Consider the following 22,571-nt stretch of genomic DNA (forward strand, 5'->3'; position numbering starts at 1 on the left):
GGCATCTACCACACCACTACCACTACCAGATTAGAGCCATAATGGAGACTAGGTATCTACCACACCACTACCACTATCAGATTAGAGCCATAATGGAAACTAGGTATCTTCCACCCCACTACCACTATCAGATTAGAGCCATAAGGGCACTAGGCATCTTTCACCCCACTACCACTATCAGATTAGAGCCATAAGGGCACTAGGCATCTACCACCCCACTACCACTATCAGATTAGAGCCATAAAGGCACTAGGCATCTACCACCCCACTACCACTATCAGATTAGAGCCATAATGGAGACTAGGTATCTACCACCCCACTACCACTATCAGATTAGAGCCATAATGGAGACTAAGTATCTACCACACCACTACCACTACCAGATTAGAGCCATAATGGAGACTAGGTATCTACCACCCCACTACCACTATCAGATTAGAGCCATAATGGAGACTAGGTATCTACCACCCCACTACCACTATCAGATTAGAGCCATAAGGGCACTTGGCATCTACCACCCCACTACCACTATCAGATTAGAGCCATGAAGGCACTAGGTATCTACCACCCCACTACCACTACCAGATTAGAGCCATAATGGAGACTAGGTATCTACCACACCACAACCACTACCAGATTAGAGCCATAATGGAGACTAGGTATCTACCACCCCACTACCACTATCAGATTAGAGCCATAATGGAGACTAGGTATCTACCACCCCACTACCACTATCAGATTAGAGCCATAATGGAGACTTGGTATCTACCACCCCACTACCACTATCAGATTAAAGCCATAATGGAGACTAGGTATCTACCACCCCACTACCACTATCAGATTAGAGCCATAATGGAGACTTGGTATCTACCACCCCACTACCTCTATCAGATTAAAGCCATAATGGAGACTAGGTATCTACCACCCCACTACCACTATCAGATTAGAGCCATAGATGGAGACTAGGTATCTACCACCCCACTACCTCTATCAGATTACAGCCATAATGGAGACTAGGTATCTACCACCCCACTACCTCTATAACATTAGAGCCATAAGGGCACTTGGCATCTACCACCCAACTACCACTATCAGATTAGAGCCATAAAGGCACTAGGCATCTACCACCCCACTACCACTATCAGATTAGAGCCCTAATGGAGACTAGGTATCTACCACCCCACTACCACTATCAGATTAGAGCCATAAGGGCACTAGGCATCTACCACCCCACTACCACTATCAGATTAGAGCCATAAAGGCACTAGGCATCTACCACCCCACTACCACTATCAGATTAGAGCCATCATGGAGAATAGGTATCTACCACCCCACTACCACTATCAGATTAGAGCCATAAGGGCACTAGGCATCTACCACCCCACTACCACTATCAGATTAGAGCCATAAAGGCACTAGGCATCTACCACCCCACTACCACTATCAGAGTAGAGCCATAATGGAGACTAGGTATCTACCACCCCACTACCACTATCAGATTAGAGCCATAATGGAGACTAGGTATCTACCACCCCACTACCACTACCAGATTAGAGCCATAATGGAGACTAGGTATCTACCACACCACTACCACTATCAGATTAGAGCCATAATGGAAACTAGGTATCTTCCACCCCACTACCACTATCAGATTAGAGCCATAAGGGCACTAGGCATCTTTCACCCCACTACCACTATCAGATTAGAGCCATAAGGGCACTAGGCATCTACCACCCCACTACCACTATCAGATTAGAGCCATAAAGGCACTAGGCATCTACCACCCCACTACCACTATCAGATTAGAGCCATAATGGAGACTAGGTATCTACCACCCCACTACCACTATCAGATTAGAGCCATAATGGAGACTAAGTATCTACCACACCACTACCACTACCAGATTAGAGCCATAATGGAGACTAGGTATCTACCACCCCACTACCACTATCAGATTAGAGCCATAATGGAGACTAGGTATCTACCACCCCACTACCACTATCAGATTAGAGCCATAAGGGCACTTGGCATCTACCACCCCACTACCACTATCAGATTAGAGCCATGAAGGCACTAGGTATCTACCACCCCACTACCACTACCAGATTAGAGCCATAATGGAGACTAGGTATCTACCACACCACAACCACTACCAGATTAGAGCCATAATGGAGACTAGGTATCTACCACCCCACTACCACTATCAGATTAGAGCCATAATGGAGACTAGGTATCTACCACCCCACTACCACTATCAGATTAGAGCCATAATGGAGACTTGGTATCTACCACCCCACTACCACTATCAGATTAAAGCCATAATGGAGACTAGGTATCTACCACCCCACTACCACTATCAGATTAGAGCCATAATGGAGACTTGGTATCTACCACCCCACTACCTCTATCAGATTAAAGCCATAATGGAGACTAGGTATCTACCACCCCACTACCACTATCAGATTAGAGCCATAGAGGAGACTAGGTATCTACCACCCCACTACCTCTATCAGATTACAGCCATAATGGAGACTAGGTATCTACCACCCCACTACCTCTATAACATTAGAGCCATAAGGGCACTTGGCATCTACCACCCAACTTCCACTATCAGATTAGAGCCATAAAGGCACTAGGCATCTACCACCCCACTACCACTAACAGATTAGAGCCCTAATGGAGACTAGGTATCTACCACCCCACTACCACTATCAGATTAGAGCCATAAGGGCACTAGGCATCTATCACCCCACTACCACTATCAGATTAGAGCCATAAAGGCACTAGGCATCTACCACCCCACTACCACTATCAGATTAGAGCCATCATGGAGAATAGGTATCTACCACCCCACTACCACTATCAGATTAGAGCCATAAGGGCACTAGGCATCTACCACCCCACTACCACTATCAGATTAGAACAATAAAGGCACTAGGCATCTACCACCCCACTACCACTATCAGATTAGAGCCATAATGGAGACTAGGTATCTACCACCCCACTACCACTATCAGATTAGAGCCATAATGGAGACTAGGCATCTACCACCCCACTACCACTACCAGATTAGAGCCATAATGGAGACTAGGTATCTACCACCCCACTACCACTACCAGGTTAGAGCCATAATGGAGACTAGGTATCTACCACACCACTACCACTATCAGATTAGAGCCATAATGGAAACTAGGTATCTACCACCCCACTACCACTATCAGATTAGAGCCATAATGGAGACTAGGTATCTACCACCCCACTACCTCTATAAGATTAGAGCCATAAGGGCACTAGGCATCTATCACCCCACTACCACTATCAGATTAGAGCCATAAAGGCACTAGGCATTTACCACCCCACTACCACTATCAGATTAGAGCCATAATGGAGAATAGGTATCTACCACCCCACTACCACTATCAGATTAGAGCCATAAAGGCACTAGGCATCTACCACCCCACTACCACTATCAGATTATAGCCATAATGGAGAGTAGGTATCTACCACCCCACTACCACTATCAGATTAGAGCCATAATGGAGACTAGGCATCTACCACACCACTACCACTACCAGATTAGAGCCATAATGGAGACTAGGTATCTACCACACCACTACCACTATCAGATTAGAGCCATAATGGAAACTAGGTATCTTCCACCCCACTACCACTATCAGATTAGAGCCATAAGGGCACTAGGCATCTTTCACCCCACTACCACTATCAGATTAGAGCCATAAGGGCACTAGGCATCTACCACCCCACTACCACTATCAGATTAGAGCCATAAAGGCACTAGGCATCTACCACCCCACTACCACTATCAGATTAGAGCCATAATGGAGACTAGGTATCTACCACCCCACTACCTCTATAAGATTAGAGCCATAATGGAGACTAGGTATCTACCACACCACTACCACTATCAGATTAGAGCCATAATGGAGACTAGGTATCTTCCACCCCACTACCACTATCAGATTAGAGCCATAAGGGCACTAGGCATCTTTCACCCCACTACCACTATCAGATTAGAGCCATAAGGGCACTAGGCATCTACCACCCCACTACCACTATCAGATTAGAGCCATAAAGGCACTAGTTATCTACCACCCCACTACCACTATCAGATTAGAGCCAAAATGGAGACTAGGTATCTACCACCCCACTACCACTATCAGATTAGAGCCATAATGGAGACTAGGTATCTACCACACCACTACCACTACCAGATTAGAGCCATAATGGAGACTAGGTATCTACCACCCCACTACCACTATCAGATTAGAGCCATAATGGAGACTAGGTATCTACCACCCCACTACCACTATCAGATTAGAGCCATAATGGAGACTAGGCATCTACCACACCACTACCACTACCAGATTAGAGCCATAATGGAGACTAGGTATCTACCACCCCACTACCTCTATAAGATTAGAGCCATAAGGGCACCTGGCATCTACCACCCCACTACCACTATCAGATTAGAGCCATAAGGGCACTACGCATCTACCACCCCACTACCACTATCAGATTAGATCCATAAGGGCACTAGTTATCTACCACCCCGCTACCACTATCAGATTAGAGCCATAAGGGCACTAGGCATCTACCACCCCGCTACCACTATCAGATTAGAGCCATAAGGGCACTAGGCATCTACCACCCAACTACCACTATCAGATTAGAGCCATAAAGGCACTAGGCATCTACCACCCCACTACCACTATCAGATTAGAGCCATAATGGAGAGTAGGTATCTACCACCCCACTACCACTATCAGATTAGAGCCATAATGGAGACTAGGTATCTACCACCCCACTACCTCTATCAGATTAGAGCCATAATGGAGAATAGGTATCTACCACACCACTACCACTATTAGATTAGAGCCATAATGGAAACTAGGTATCTTCCACCCCACTACCACTATCAGATTAGAGCCATAAGGGCACTAGGCATCTTTCACCCCACTACCACTATCAGATTAGAGCCATAAGGGCACTAGGCATCTACCACCCCACTACCACTATCAGATTAGAGCCATAATGGAAACTAGGTATCTACCACCCCACTACCACTATCAGATTAGAGCCATAAGGGCTCTAGGCATCTTTCACCTCACTACCACTATCAGATTAGAGCCATAAAGGCACTAGGCATCTACCACTCCACTACCACTATCAGATTAGAGCCATAATGGAGACTAGGTATCTACCACCCCACTAGCACTATCAGATTAGAGCCATAAGGGCACTAGGCATCTACCACCCCACTACCACTATCAGATTAGAGCCATGAAGGCACTAGGTATCTACCACCCCACTACCACTACCAGATTAGAGCCATAATGGAGACTAGGTATCTACCACACCACAACCACTACCAGATTAGAGCCATAATGGAGACTAGGTATCTACCACCCCACTACCACTATCAGATTAGAGCCATAATGGAGACTAGGTATCTACCACCCCACTACCACTATCAGATTAGAGCCATAATGGAGACTAGGTATCTACCACCCCACTACCACTATCAGATTAGAGCCATAAGGGCACTTGGCATCTACCACCCCACTACCACTATCAGATTAGAGCCATGAAGGCACTAGGCATCTACCACCCCACTACCACTACCAGATTAGAGCCATAATGGAGACTAGGTATCTACCACACCACAACCACTACCAGATTAGAGCCATAATGGAGACTAGGTATCTACCACCCCACTACCACTATCAGATTAGAGCCATAATGGAGACTAGGTATCTACCACCCCACTACCACTATCAGATTAGAGCCATAATGGAGACTTGGTATCTACCACCCCACTACCACTATCAGATTAAAGCCATAATGGAGACTAGGTATCTACCACCCCACTACCACTATCAGATTAGAGCCATAAGGGCACTAGGCATCTTTCACCCCACTACCACTATCAGATTAGAGCCATAAGGGCACTAGGCATCTACCACCCAACTACCACTATCAGATTAGAGCCATAAAGGCACTAGGCATCTACCAACCCACTACCACTATCAGAGTAGAGCCATAATGGAGAGTAGGTATCTACCACCCCACTACCACTATCAGATTAGAGCCATAATGGAGACTAGGCATCTACCACCCCACTACCACTATCAGATTAGAGCCATAATGGAGACTAGGTATCTACCACACCACTACCACTATCAGATTAGAGCCATAATGGAAACTAGGTATCTTCCACCCCACTACCACTATCAGATTAGAGCCATAAGGGCACTAGGCATCTTTCACCCCACTACCACTATCAGATTAGAGCCATAAGGGCACTAGGCATCTACCACCCCACTACCACTATCAGATTAGAGCCATAAAGGCACTAGTTATCTACCACCCCACTACCACTATCAGATTAGAGCCATAATGGAGACTAGGTATCTACCACCCCACTACCACTATCAGATTAGAGCCATAATGGAGACTAGGTATCTACCACACCACTACCACTACCAGATTAGAGCCATAATGGAGACTAGGTATCTACCACCCCACTACCACTATCAGATTAGAGCCATAATGGAGACTAGGTATCTACCACCCCACTACCACTATCAGATTAGAGCCATAATGGAGACTAGGCATCTACCACACCACTACCACTACCAGATTAGAGCCATAATGGAGACTAGGTATCTACCACCCCACTACCTCTATAAGATTAGAGCCATAAGGGCACCTGGCATCTACCACCCCACTACCACTATCAGATTAGAGCCATAAATTCACTAGGCATCTACCACCCCGCTACCACTATCAGATTAGAGCCATAAGGGCACTAGACACCTATCACCCCACTACCACTATCAGATTAGAGCCATAATGGAAACTAGGTATCTACCACCCCACTACCACTATCAGATTAGATCCATAAGGGCACTAGTTATCTACCACCCCGCTACCACTATCAGATTAGAGCCATAAGGGCACTAGGCATCTACCACCCCGCTACCACTATCAGATTAGAGCCATAAGGGCACTAGGCATCTACCACCCAACTACCACTATCAGATTAGAGCCATAAAGGCACTAGGCATCTACCACCCCACTACCACTATCAGATTAGAGCCATAATGGAGAGTAGGTATCTACCACCCCACTACCACTATCAGATTAGAGCCATAATGGAGACTAGGTATCTACCACCCCACTACCTCTATCAGATTAGAGCCATAATGGAGACTAGGTATCTACCACACCACTACCACTATTAGATTAGAGCCATAATGGAAACTAGGTATCTTCCACCCCACTACCACTATCAGATTAGAGCCATAAGGGCACTAGGCATCTTTCACCCCACTACCACTATCAGATTAGAGCCATAAAGGCACTAGGCATTTACCACCCCACTACCACTATCAGTTTAGAGCCATAATGGAGAATAGGTATCTACCACCCCACTACCACTATCAGATTAGAGCCATAAGGGCACTAGGCATCTACCACCCAACTACCACTATCAGATTAGAGCCATAAAGGCACTAGGCATCTACCACCCCACTACCACTATCAGATTAGAGCCATAATGGAGAGTAGGTATCTACCACCCCACTACCACTATCAGATTAGAGCCATAATGGAGACTAGGCATCTACCACATCACTACCACTACCAGATTAGAGCCATAATGGAGACTAGGTATCTACCACACCACTACCACTATCAGATTAGAGCCATAATGGAAACTAGGTATCTTCCACCCCACTACCACTATCAGATTAGAGCCATAAGGGCACTAGGCATCTTTCACCCCACTACCACTATCAGATTAGAGCCATAAGGGCACTGGGCATCTACCACCCCACTACCACTATCAGATTAGAGCCATAAAGGCACTAGGCATCTACCACCCCACTACCACTATCAGATTAGAGCCATAATGGAGACTAGGTATCTACCACCCCACTACCTCTATAAGATTAGAGCCATAAGGGCACTTGTCATCTACCACCCCACTACCACTATCAGATTAGAGCCATAAAGGCACTAGGCATCTACCACCCCACTACCACTAACAGATTAGAGCCATAATGGAGACTAGGTATCTACCACCCCACTACCACTATCAGATTAGAGCCATAAGGGCACTAGGCATCTATCACCCCACTACCACTATCAGATTAGAGCCATAAAGGCACTAGGCATTTACCACCCCACTACCACTATCAGATTAGAGCCATAATGGAGAATAGGTATCTACCACCCCACTACCACTATCAGATTAGAGCCATAAGGGCACTAGGCATCTACCACCCAACTACCACTATCAGATTAGAGCCATAAAGGCACTAGGCATCTACCAACCCACTACCACTATCAGAGTAGAGCCATAATGGAGAGTAGGTATCTACCACCCCACTACCACTATCAGATTAGAGCCATAATGGAGACTAGGCATCTACCACACCACTACCACTACCAGATTAGAGCCATAATGGAGACTAGGTATCTACCACACCACTACCACTATCAGATTAGAGCCATAATGGAAACTAGGTATCTTCCACCCCACTACCACTATCAGATTAGAGCCATAAGGGCACTAGGCATCTTTCACCCCACTACCACTATCAGATTAGAGCCATAAGGGCACTAGGCATCTACCACCCCACTACCACTATCAGATTAGAGCCATAAAGGCACTAGTTATCTACCACCCCACTACCACTATCAGATTAGAGCCATAATGGAGACTAGGTATCTACCACCCCACTACCACTATCAGATTAGAGCCATAATGGAGACTAGGTATCTACCACACCACTACCACTACCAGATTAGAGCCATAATGGAGACTAGGTATCTACCACCCCACTACCACTATCAGATTAGAGCCATAATGGAGACTAGGTATCTACCACCCCACTACCACTATCAGATTAGAGCCATAATGGAGACTAGGCATCTACCACACCACTACCACTACCAGATTAGAGCCATAATGGAGACTAGGTATCTACCACCCCACTACCTCTATAAGATTAGAGACATAAGGGCACCTGGCATCTACCACCCCACTACCACTATCAGATTAGAGCCATAAGGGCACTAGGCATCTACCACCCCGCTACCACTATCAGATTAGAGCCATAAGGGCACTAGACACCTATCACCCCACTACCACTATCAGATTAGAGCCATAATGGAAACTAGGTATCTACCACCCCACTACCACTATCAGATTAGATCCATAAGGGCACTAGTTATCTACCACCCCGCTACCACTATCAGATTAGAGCCATAAGGGCACTAGGCATCTATCACCCAACTACCACTATCAGATTAGAGCCATAAAGGCACTAGGCATCTACCACCCCACTACCACTATCAGATTAGAGCCATAATGGAGAGTAGGTATCTACCACCCCACTACCACTATCAGATTAGAGCCATAATGGAGACTAGGTATCTACCACCCCACTACCACTATCAGATTAGAGCCATAATGGAGACTAGGTATCTACCACACCACTACCACTATTAGATTAGAGCCATAATGGAAACTAGGTATCTTCCACCCCACTACCACTATCAGATTAGAGCCATAAAGGCACTAGGCATCTACCACCCCACTACCACTATCAGAGTAGAGCCATAATGGAGACTAGGTATCTACCACCCCACTACCACTATCAGATTAGAGCCATAATGGAGACTAGGTATCTACCACCCCACTACCACTACCAGATTAGAGCCATAATGGAGACTAGGTATCTACCACACCACTACCACTATCAGATTATAGCCATAATGGAAACTAGGTATCTTCCACCCCACTACCACTATCAGATTAGAGCCATAAGGGCACTAGGCATCTTTCACCCCACTACCACTATCAGATTAGAGCCATAAGGGCACTAGGCATCTACCACCCCACTACCACTATCAGATTAGAGCCATAAAGGCACTAGTTATCTACCACCCCACTACCACTATCAGATTAGAGCCATAATGGAGACTAGGTATCTACCACCCCACTACCACTATCAGATTAGAGCCATAATGGAGACTAGGTATCTACCACACCACTACCACTACCAGATTAGAGCCATAATGGAGACTAGGTATCTACCACCCCACTACCACTATCAGATTAGAGCCATAATGGAGACTAGGTATCTACCACCCCACTACCACTATCAGATTAGAGCCATAATGGAGACTAGGCATCTACCACACCACTACCACTACCAGATTAGAGCCATAATGGAGACTAGGTATCTACCACCCCACTACCTCTATAAGATTAGAGCCATAAGGGCACCTGGCATCTACCACCCCACTACCACTATCAGATTAGAGCCATAAGGGCACTAGGCATCTACCACCCCGCTACCACTATCAGATTAGAGCCATAAGGGCACTAGACACCTATCACCCCACTACCACTATCAGATTAGAGCCATAATGGAAACTAGGTATCTACCACCCCACTACCACTATCAGATTAGATCCATAAGGGCACTAGTTATCTACCACCCCGCTACCACTATCAGATTAGAGCCATAAGGGCACTAGGCATCTACCACCCCGCTACCACTATCAGATTAGAGCCATAAGGGCACTAGGCATCTACCACCCAACTACCAATATCAGATTAGAGCCATAAAGGCACTAGGCATCTACCACCCCACTACCACTATCAGATTAGAGCCATAATGGACAGTAGGTATCTACCACCCCACTACCACTATCAGATTAGAGCCATAATGGAGACTAGGTATCTACCACCCCACTACCTCTATCAGATTAGAGCCATAATGGAGACTAGGTATCTACCACACCACTACCACTATTAGATTAGAGCCATAATGGAAACTAGGTATCTTCCACCCCACTACCACTATCAGATTAGAGCCATAAGGGCACTAGGCATCTTTCACCCCACTACCACTATCAGATTAGAGCCATAAGGGCACTAGGCATCTACCACCCCACTACCACTATCAGATTAGAGCCATAAAGGCACTAGGCATCTACCACCCCACTACCACTATCAGATTAGAGCCATAATGGAGACTAGGTATCTACCACCCCACTACCTCTATAAGATTAGAGCCATAAGGGCACTTGTCATCTACCACCCCACTACCACTATCAGATTAGAGCCATAAAGGCACTAGGCATCTACCACCCCACTACCACTAACAGATTAGAGCCATAATGGAGACTAGGTATCTACCACCCCACTACCACTATCAGATTAGAGCCATAAGGGCACTAGGCATCTATCACCCCACTACCACTATCAGATTAGAGCCATAAAGGCACTAGGCATCTACCACCCCACTACCACTATCAGATTAGAGCCATAATGGAGAATAGGTATCTACCACCCAACTACCACTATCAGATTAGAGCCATAAGGGCACTAGGCATCTACCACCCAACTACCACTATCAGATTAGAGCCATAAAGGCACTAGGCATCTACCACCCCACTACCACTAACAGATTAGAGCCATAATGGAGACTAGGTATCTACCACCCCACTACCACTATCAGATTAGAGCCATAAGGGCACTAGGCATCTACCACCCCACTACCACTATCAGATTAGAGCCATAAAGGCACTAGGCATCTACCACCCCACTACCACTATCAGATTAGAGCCATAATGGAGAATAGGTATCTACCACCCAACTACCACTATCAGATTAGAGCCATAAGGGCACTAGGCATCTACCACCCCACTACCACTATCAGATTAGAGCCATAAAGGCACTAGGCATCTACCACCCCACTACCACTATCAGATTAGAGCCATAATGGAGAATAGGTATCTACCACCCCACTACCACTATGAGATTAGAGCCATAAGGGCACTAGGCATCTACCACCCCACTACCACTATCAGATTAGAGCCATAAAGGCACTAGGCATCTACCAACCCACTACCACTATCAGAGTAGAGCCATAATGGAGAGTAGGTATCTACCACCCCACTACCACTATCAGATTAGAGCCATAATGGAGACTAGGCATCTACCACACCACTACCACTACCAGATTAGAGCCATAATGGAGACTAGGTATCTACCACACCACTACCACTATCAGATTAGAGCCATAATGGAAACTAGGTATCTTCCACCCCACTACCACTATCAGATTAGAGCCATAAGGGCACTAGGCATCTTTCACCCCACTACCACTATCAGATTAGAGCCATAAGGGCACTAGGCATCTACCACCCCACTACCACTATCAGATTAGAGCCATAAAGGCACTAGTTATCTACCACCCCACTACCACTATCAGATTAGAGCCATAATGGAGACTAGGTATCTACCACCCCACTACCACTATCAGATTAGAGCCATAATGGAGACTAGGTATCTACCACACCACTACCACTACCAGATTAGAGCCATAATGGAGACTAGGTATCTACCACCCCACTACCACTATCAGATTAGAGCCATAATGGAGACTAGGTATCTACCACCCCACTACCACTATCAGATTAGAGCCATAATGGAGACTAGGCATCTACCACACCACTACCACTACCAGATTAGAGCCATAATGGAGACTAGGTATCTACCACCCCACTACCTCTATAAGATTAGAGCCATAAGGGCACCTGGCATCTACCACCCCACTACCACTATCAGATTAGAGCCATAAATTCACTAGGCATCTACCACCCCGCTACCACTATCAGATTAGAGCCATAAGGGCACTAGACACCTATCACCCCACTACCACTATCAGATTAGAGCCATAATGGAAACTAGGTATCTACCACCCAACTACCACTATCAGATTAGAGCCATAAAGGCACTAGGCATCTACCACCCCACTACCACTATCAGATTAGAGCCATAATGGAGAGTAGGTATCTACCACCCCACTACCACTATCAGATTAGAGCCATAATGGAGACTAGGTATCTACCACCCCACTACCTCTATCAGATTAGAGCCATAATGGAGACTAGGTATCTACCACACCACTACCACTATTAGATTAGAGCCATAATGGAAACTAGGTATCTTCCACCCCACTACCACTATCAGATTAGAGCCATAAGGGCACTAGGCATCTTTCACCCCACTACCACTATCAGATTAGAGCCATAAAGGCACTAGGCATTTACCACCCCACTACCACTATCAGTTTAGAGCCATAATGGAGAATAGGTATCTACCACCCCACTACCACTATCAGATTAGAGCCATAAGGGCACTAGGCATCTACCACCCAACTACCACTATCAGATTAGAGCCATAAGGGCACTAGGCATCTACCACCCCGCTACCACTATCAGATTAGAGCCATAATGGAAACTAGGTATCTACCACCCAACTACCACTATCAGATTAGAGCCATAAAGGCACTAGACATCTACCACCCCACTACCACTATCAGATTAGAGCCATAATGGAGAGTAGGTATCTACCACCCCACTACCACTATCAGATTAGAGCCATAAAGGCACTAGGCATTTACCACCCCACTACCACTATCAGTTTAGAGCCATAATGGAGAATAGGTATCTACCACCCCACTACCACTATCAGATTAGAGCCATAAATTCACTAGGCATCTACCACCCCGCTACCACTATCAGATTAGAGCCATAAGGGCACTAGGCATCTACCACCCCGCTACCACTATCAGATTAGAGCCATAATGGAAACTAGGTATCTACCACCCAACTACCACTATCAGATTAGAGCCATAAAGGCACTAGGCATCTACCACCCCACTACCACTATCAGATTAGAGCCATAATGGAGAGTAGGTATCTACCACCCCACTACCACTATCAGATTAGAGCCATAATGGAGACTAGGTATCTACCACCCCACTACCTCTATCAGATTAGAGCCATAATGGAGACTAGGTATCTACCACACCACTACCACTATTAGATTAGAGCCATAATGGAAACTAGGTATCTTCCACCCCACTACCACTATCAGATTAGAGCCATAAGGGCACTAGGCATCTTTCACCCCACTACCACTATCAGATTAGAGCCATAAAGGCACTAGGCATTTACCACCCCACTACCACTATCAGTTTAGAGCCATAATGGAGAATAGGTATCTACCACCCCACTACCACTATCAGATTAGAGCCATAAGGGCACTAGGCATCTACCACCCAACTACCACTATCAGATTAGAGCCATAAAGGCACTAGGCATCTACCACCCCACTACCACTATCAGATTAGAGCCATAATGGAGAGTAGGTATCTACCACCCCACTACCACTATCAGATTAGAGCCATAATGGAGACTAGGCATCTACCACATCACTACCACTACCAGATTAGAGCCATAATGGAGACTAGGTATCTACCACACCACTACCACTATCAGATTAGAGCCATAATGGAAACTAGGTATCTTCCACCCCACTACCACTATCAGATTAGAGCCATAAGGGCACTAGGCATCTTTCACCCCACTACCACTATCAGATTAGAGCCATAAGGGCACTGGGCATCTACCACCCCACTACCACTATCAGATTAGAGCCATAAAGGCACTAGGCATCTACCACCCCACTACCACTATCAGATTAGAGCCATAATGGAGACTAGGTATCTACCACCCCACTACCTCTATAAGATTAGAGCCATAAGGGCACTTGTCATCTACCACCCCACTACCACTATCAGATTAGAGCCATAAAGGCACTAGGCATCTACCACCCCACTACCACTAACAGATTAGAGCCATAATGGAGACTAGGTATCTACCACCCCACTACCACTATCAGATTAGAGCCATAAGGGCACTAGGCATCTATCACCCCACTACCACTATCAGATTAGAGCCATAAAGGCACTAGGCATTTACCACCCCACTACCACTATCAGATTAGAGCCATAATGGAGAATAGGTATCTACCACCCCACTACCACTATCAGATTAGAGCCATAAGGGCACTAGGCATCTACCACCCAACTACCACTATCAGATTAGAGCCATAAAGGCACTAGGCATCTACCAACCCACTACCACTATCAGAGTAGAGCCATAATGGAGAGTAGGTATCTACCACCCCACTACCACTATCAGATTAGAGCCATAATGGAGACTAGGCATCTACCACACCACTACCACTACCAGATTAGAGCCATAATGGAGACTAGGTATCTACCACACCACTACCACTATCAGATTAGAGCCATAATGGAAACTAGGTATCTTCCACCCCACTACCACTATCAGATTAGAGCCATAAGGGCACTAGACATCTTTCACCCCACTACCACTATCAGATTAGAGCCATAAGGGCACTAGGCATCTACCACCCCACTACCACTATCAGATTAGAGCCATAAAGGCACTAGTTATCTACCACCCCACTACCACTATCAGATTAGAGCCATAATGGAGACTAGGTATCTACCACCCCACTACCACTATCAGATTAGAGCCATAATGGAGACTAGGTATCTACCACACCACTACCACTACCAGATTAGAGCCATAATGGAGACTAGGTATCTACCACCCCACTACCACTATCAGATTAGAGCCATAATGGAGACTAGGTATCTACCACCCCACTACCACTATCAGATTAGAGCCATAATGGAGACTAGGCATCTACCACACCACTACCACTACCAGATTAGAGCCATAATGGAGACTAGGTATCTACCACCCCACTACCTCTATAAGATTAGAGACATAAGGGCACTAGACACCTATCACCCCACTACCACTATCAGATTAGAGCCATAATGGAAACTAGGTATCTACCACCCCACTACCACTATCAGATTAGATCCATAAGGGCACTAGTTATCTACCACCCCGCTACCACTATCAGATTAGAGCCATAAGGGCACTAGGCATCTATCACCCAACTACCACTATCAGATTAGATCCATAAAGGCACTAGGCATCTACCACCCCACTACCACTATCAGATTAGAGCCATAATGGAGAGTAGGTATCTACCACCCCACTACCACTATCAGATTAGAGCCATAATGGAGACTAGGTATCTACCACCCCACTACCTCTATCAGATTAGAGCCATAATGGAGACTAGGTATCTACCACACCACTACCACTATTAGATTAGAGCCATAATGGAAACTAGGTATCTTCCACCCCACTACCACTATCAGATTAGAGCCATAAAGGCACTAGGCATCTACCACCCCACTACCACTAACAGATTAGAGCCATAATGGAGACTAGGTATCTACCACCCCACTACCACTATCAGATTAGAGCCATAAGGGCACTAGGCATCTATCACCCCACTACCACTATCAGATTAGAGCCATAAAGGCACTAGGCATTTACCACCCCACTACCACTATCAGATTAGAGCCATAATGGAGAATAGGTATCTACCACCCCACTACCACTATCAGATTAGAGCCATAAGGGCACTAGGCATCTACCACCCAACTACCACTATCAGATTAGAGCCATAAAGGCACTAGGCATCTACCAACCCACTACCACTATCAGAGTAGAGCCATAATGGAGAGTAGGTATCTACCACCCCACTACCACTATCAGATTAGAGCCATAATGGAGACTAGGCATCTACCACACCACTACCACTACCAGATTAGAGCCATAATGGAGACTAGGTATCTACCACACCACTACCACTATCAGATTATAGCCATAATGGAAACTAGGTATCTTCCACCCCACTACCACTATCAGATTAGAGCCATAAGGGCACTAGGCATCTTTCACCCCACTACCACTATCAGATTAGAGCCATAAGGGCACTAGGCATCTACCACCCCACTACCACTATCAGATTAGAGCCATAAAGGCACTAGTTATCTACCACCCCACTACCACTATCAGATTAGAGCCATAATGGAGACTAGGTATCTACCACCCCACTACCACTATCAGATTAGAGCCATAATGGAGACTAGGTATCTACCACACCACTACCACTACCAGATTAGAGCCATAATGGAGACTAGGTATCTACCACCCCACTACCACTATCAGATTAGAGCCATAATGGAGACTAGGTATCTACCACCCCACTACCACTATCAGATTAGAGCCATAATGGAGACTAGGCATCTACCACACCACTACCACTACCAGATTAGAGCCATAATGGAGACTAGGTATCTACCACCCCACTACCTCTATAAGATTAGAGCCATAAGGGCACCTGGCATCTACCACCCCACTACCACTATCAGATTAGAGCCATAAGGGCACTAGGCATCTACCACCCCGCTACCACTATCAGATTAGAGCCATAAGGGCACTAGACACCTATCACCCCACTACCACTATCAGATTAGAGCCATAATGGAAACTAGGTATCTACCACCCCACTACCACTATCAGATTAGATCCATAAGGGCACTAGTTATCTACCACCCCGCTACCACTATCAGATTAGAGCCATAAGGGCACTAGGCATCTACCACCCCGCTACCACTATCAGATTAGAGCCATAAGGGCACTAGGCATCTACCACCCAACTACCACTATCAGATTAGAGCCATAAAGGCACTAGGCATCTACCACCCCACTACCACTATCAGATTAGAGCCATAATGGACAGTAGGTATCTACCACCCCACTACCACTATCAGATTAGAGCCATAATGGAGACTAGGTATATACCACCCCACTACCTCTATCAGATTAGAGCCATAATGGAGACTAGGTATCTACCACACCACTACCACTATTAGATTAGAGCCATAATGGAAACTAGGTATCTTCCACCCCACTACCACTATCAGATTAGAGCCATAAGGGCACTAGGCATCTTTCACCCCACTACCACTATCAGATTAGAGCCATAAGGGCACTAGGCATCTACCACCCCACTACCACTATCAGATTAGAGCCATAAAGGCACTAGGCATCTACCACCCCACTACCACTATCAGATTAGAGCCATAATGGAGACTAGGTATCTACCACCCCACTACCTCTATAAGATTAGAGCCATAAGGGCACTTGTCATCTACCACCCCACTACCACTATCAGATTAGAGCCATAAAGGCACTAGGCATCTACCACCCCACTACCACTAACAGATTAGAGCCATAATGGAGACTAGGTATCTACCACCCCACTACCACTATCAGATTAGAGCCATAAGGGCACTAGGCATCTACCACCCCACTACCACTATCAGATTAGAGCCATAAAGGCACTAGGCATTTACCACCCCACTACCACTATCAGATTAGAGCCATAATGGAGAATAGGTATCTACCACCCAACTACCACTATCAGATTAGAGCCATAAGGGCACTAGGCATCTACCACCCAACTACCACTATCAGATTAGAGCCATAAAGGCACTAGGCATCTACCACCCCACTACCACTAACAGATTAGAGCCATAATGGAGACTAGGTATCTACCACCCCACTACCACTATCAGATTAGAGCCATAAGGGCACTAGGCATCTATCACCCCACTACCACTATCAGATTAGAGCCATAAAGGCACTAGGCATTTACCACCCCACTACCACTATCAGATTAGAGCCATAATGGAGAATAGGTATCTACCACCCAACTACCACTATCAGATTAGAGCCATAAGGGCACTAGGCATCTACCACCCAACTACCACTATCAGATTAGAGCCATAAAGGCACTAGGCATCTACCACCCCACTACCACTATCAGATTAGAGCCATAATGGAGAGTAGGTATCTACCACCCCACTACCACTATCAGATTAGAGCCATAATGGAGACTAGGCATCTACCACACCACTACCACTACCAGATTAGAGCCATAATGGAGACTAGGTATCTACCACCCCACTACCACTATCAGATTAGAGCCATAATGGAGAGTAGGTATCTACCACCCCACTACCACTATCAGATTAGAGCCATAATGGAGACTAGGCATCTACCACACCACTACCACTACCAGATTAGAGCCATAATGGAGACTAGGTATCTACCACACCACTACCACTATCAGATTAGAGCCATAATGGAAACTAGGTATCTTCCACCCCACTACCACTATCAGATTAGAGCCATAAGGGCACTAGGCATCTTTCACCCCACTACCACTATCAGATTAGAGCCATAAGGGCACTAGGCATCTACCACCCCACTACCACTATCAGATTAGAGCCATAAAGGCACTAGGCATCTACCACCCCACTACCACTATCAGATTAGAGCCATAATGGAGACTAGGTATCTACCACCCCAAAACCTCTATAAGATTAGAGCCATAAGGGCACTAGGCATCTATCACCCCACTACCACTATCAGATTAGAGCCATAATGGAGACTAGGTATCTACCACCCCACTACCCCTATCAGATTAGAGCCATAATGGAGACTAGGTATCTACCACCCCACTACCACTATCAGATTAGAGCCATAAGGGCACTAGGCATCTACCACCCCACTACCACTATCAGATTAGAGCCATAAAGGCACTAGGCATCTACCACCCCACTACCACTATCAGAGTAGAGCCATAATGGAGACTAGGTATCTACCACCCCACTACCACTATCAGATTAGAGCCATAAGGGCACTAGGCATCTACCACCCCGCTACCACTACCAGATTAGAGCCATAATGGAGACTAGGTATCTACCACACCACTACCACTATCAGATTAGAGCCATAATGGAAACTAGGTATCTTCCACCCCACTACCACTATCAGATTAGAGCCATAAGGGCACTAGGCATCTTTCACCCCACTACCACTATCAGATTAGAGCCATAAGGGCACTAGGCATCTACCACCCCACTACCACTATCAGATTAGAGCCATAAAGGCACTAGTTATCTACCACCCCACTACCACTATCAGATTAGAGCCATAATGGAGACTAGGCATCTACCACACCACTACCACTACCAGATTAGAGCCATAATGGAGACTAGGTATCTACCACACCACTACCACTATCAGATTAGAGCCATAATGGAAACTAGGTATCTTCCACCCCACTACCACTATCAGATTAGAGCCATAAGGGCACTAGGCATCTTTCACCCCACTACCACTATCAGATTAGAGCCATAAGGGCACTAGGCATCTACCACCCCACTACCACTATCAGATTAGAGCCATAAGGGCACTAGTTATCTACCACCCCACTACCACTATCAGATTAGAGCCATAATGGAGACTAGGTATCTACCACCCCACTACCACTATCAGATTAGAGCCATAATGGAGACTAGGTATCTACCACACCACTACCACTACCAGATTAGAGCCATAATGGAGACTAGGTATCTACCACCCCACTACCACTATCAGATTAGAGCCATAATGGAGACTAGGTATCTACCACCCCACTACCACTATCAGATTAGAGCCATAATGGAGACTAGGCATCTACCACACCACTACCACTACCAGATTAGAGCCATAATGGAGACTAGGTATCTACCACCCCACTACCTCTATAAGATTAGAGACATAAGGGCACCTGGCATCTACCACCCCACTACCACTATCAGATTAGAGCCATAAGGGCACTAGGCATCTACCACCCCGCTACCACTATCAGATTAGAGCCATAAGGGCACTAGACATCTACCACCCCACTACCACTATCAGATTAGAGCCATAATGGAAACTAGGTATCTACCACCCCACTACCACTATCAGATTAGATCCATAAGGGCACTAGTTATCTACCACCCCGCTACCACTATCAGATTAGAGCCATAAGGGCACTAGGCATCTATCACCCAACTACCACTATCAGATTAGAGCCATAAAGGCACTAGGCATCTACCACCCCACTACCACTATCAGATTAAAGCCATAATGGAGAGTAGGTATCTACCACCCCTCTACCACTATCAGATTAGAGCCATAATGGAGACTAGGTATCTACCACCCCACTACCTCTATCAGATTAGAGCCATAATGGAGACTAGGTATCTACCACACCACTACCACTATTAGATTAGAGCCATAATGGAAACTAGGTATCTTCCACCCCACTACCACTATCAGATTAGAGCCATAAAGGCACTAGGCATCTACCACCCCACTACCACTAACAGATTAGAGCCATAATGGAGACTAGGTATCTACCACCCCACTACCACTATCAGATTAGAGCCATAAGGGCACTAGGCATCTATCACCCCACTACCACTATCAGATTAGAGCCATAAAGGCACTAGGCATTTACCACCCCACTACCACTATCAGATTAGAGCCATAATGGAGAATAGGTATCTACCACCCCACTACCACTATCAGATTAGAGCCATAAGGGCACTAGGCATCTACCACCCAACTACCACTATCAGATTAGAGCCATAAAGGCACTAGGCATCTACCAACCCACTACCACTATCAGAGTAGAGCCATAATGGAGAGTAGGTATCTACCACCCCACTACCACTATCAGATTAGAGCCATAATGGAGACTAGGCATCTACCACACCACTACCACTACCAGATTAGAGCCATAATGGAGACTAGGTATCTACCACACCACTACCACTATCAGATTATAGCCATAATGGAAACTAGGTATCTTCCACCCCACTACCACTATCAGATTAGAGCCATAAGGGCACTAGGCATCTTTCACCCCACTACCACTATCAGATTAGAGCCATAAGGGCACTAGGCATCTACCACCCCACTACCACTATCAGATTAGAGCCATAAAGGCACTAGTTATCTACCACCCCACTACCACTATCAGATTAGAGCCATAATGGAGACTAGGTATCTACCACCCCACTACCACTATCAGATTAGAGCCATAATGGAGACTAGGTATCTACCACACCACTACCACTACCAGATTAGAGCCATAATGGAGACTAGGTATCTACCACCCCACTACCACTATCAGATTAGAGCCATAATGGAGACTAGGTATCTACCACCCCACTACCACTATCAGATTAGAGCCATAATGGAGACTATGCATCTACCACACCACTACCACTACCAGATTAGAGCCATAATGGAGACTAGGTATCTACCACCCCACTACCTCTATAAGATTAGAGCCATAAGGGCACCTGGCATCTACCACCCCACTACCACTATCAGATTAGAGCCATAAGGGCACTAGGCATCTACCACCCCGCTACCACTATCAGATTAGAGCCATAAGTGCACTAGACACCTACCACCCCACTACCACTATCAGATTAGAGCCATAATGGAAACTAGGTATCTACCACCCCACTACCACTATCAGATTAGATCCATAAGGGCACTAGTTATCTACCACCCCGCTACCACTATCAGATTAGAGCCATAAGGGCACTAGGCATCTACCACCCCGCTACCACTATCAGATTAGAGCCATAAGGGCACTAGGCATCTACCACCCAACTACCACTATCAGATTAGAGCCATAAAGGCACTAGGCATCTACCACCCCACTACCACTATCAGATTAGAGCCATAATGGACAGTAGGTATCTACCACCCCACTACCACTATCAGATTAGAGCCATAATGGAGACTAGGTATCTACCACCCCACTACCTCTATCAGATTAGAGCCATAATGGAGACTAGGTATCTACCACACCACTACCACTATTA

This window comes from Salvelinus alpinus, chromosome 3 (assembly GCF_045679555.1).
Source record: "Salvelinus alpinus chromosome 3, SLU_Salpinus.1, whole genome shotgun sequence".
Taxonomy (NCBI): Eukaryota; Metazoa; Chordata; class Actinopteri; order Salmoniformes; family Salmonidae; genus Salvelinus; species Salvelinus alpinus.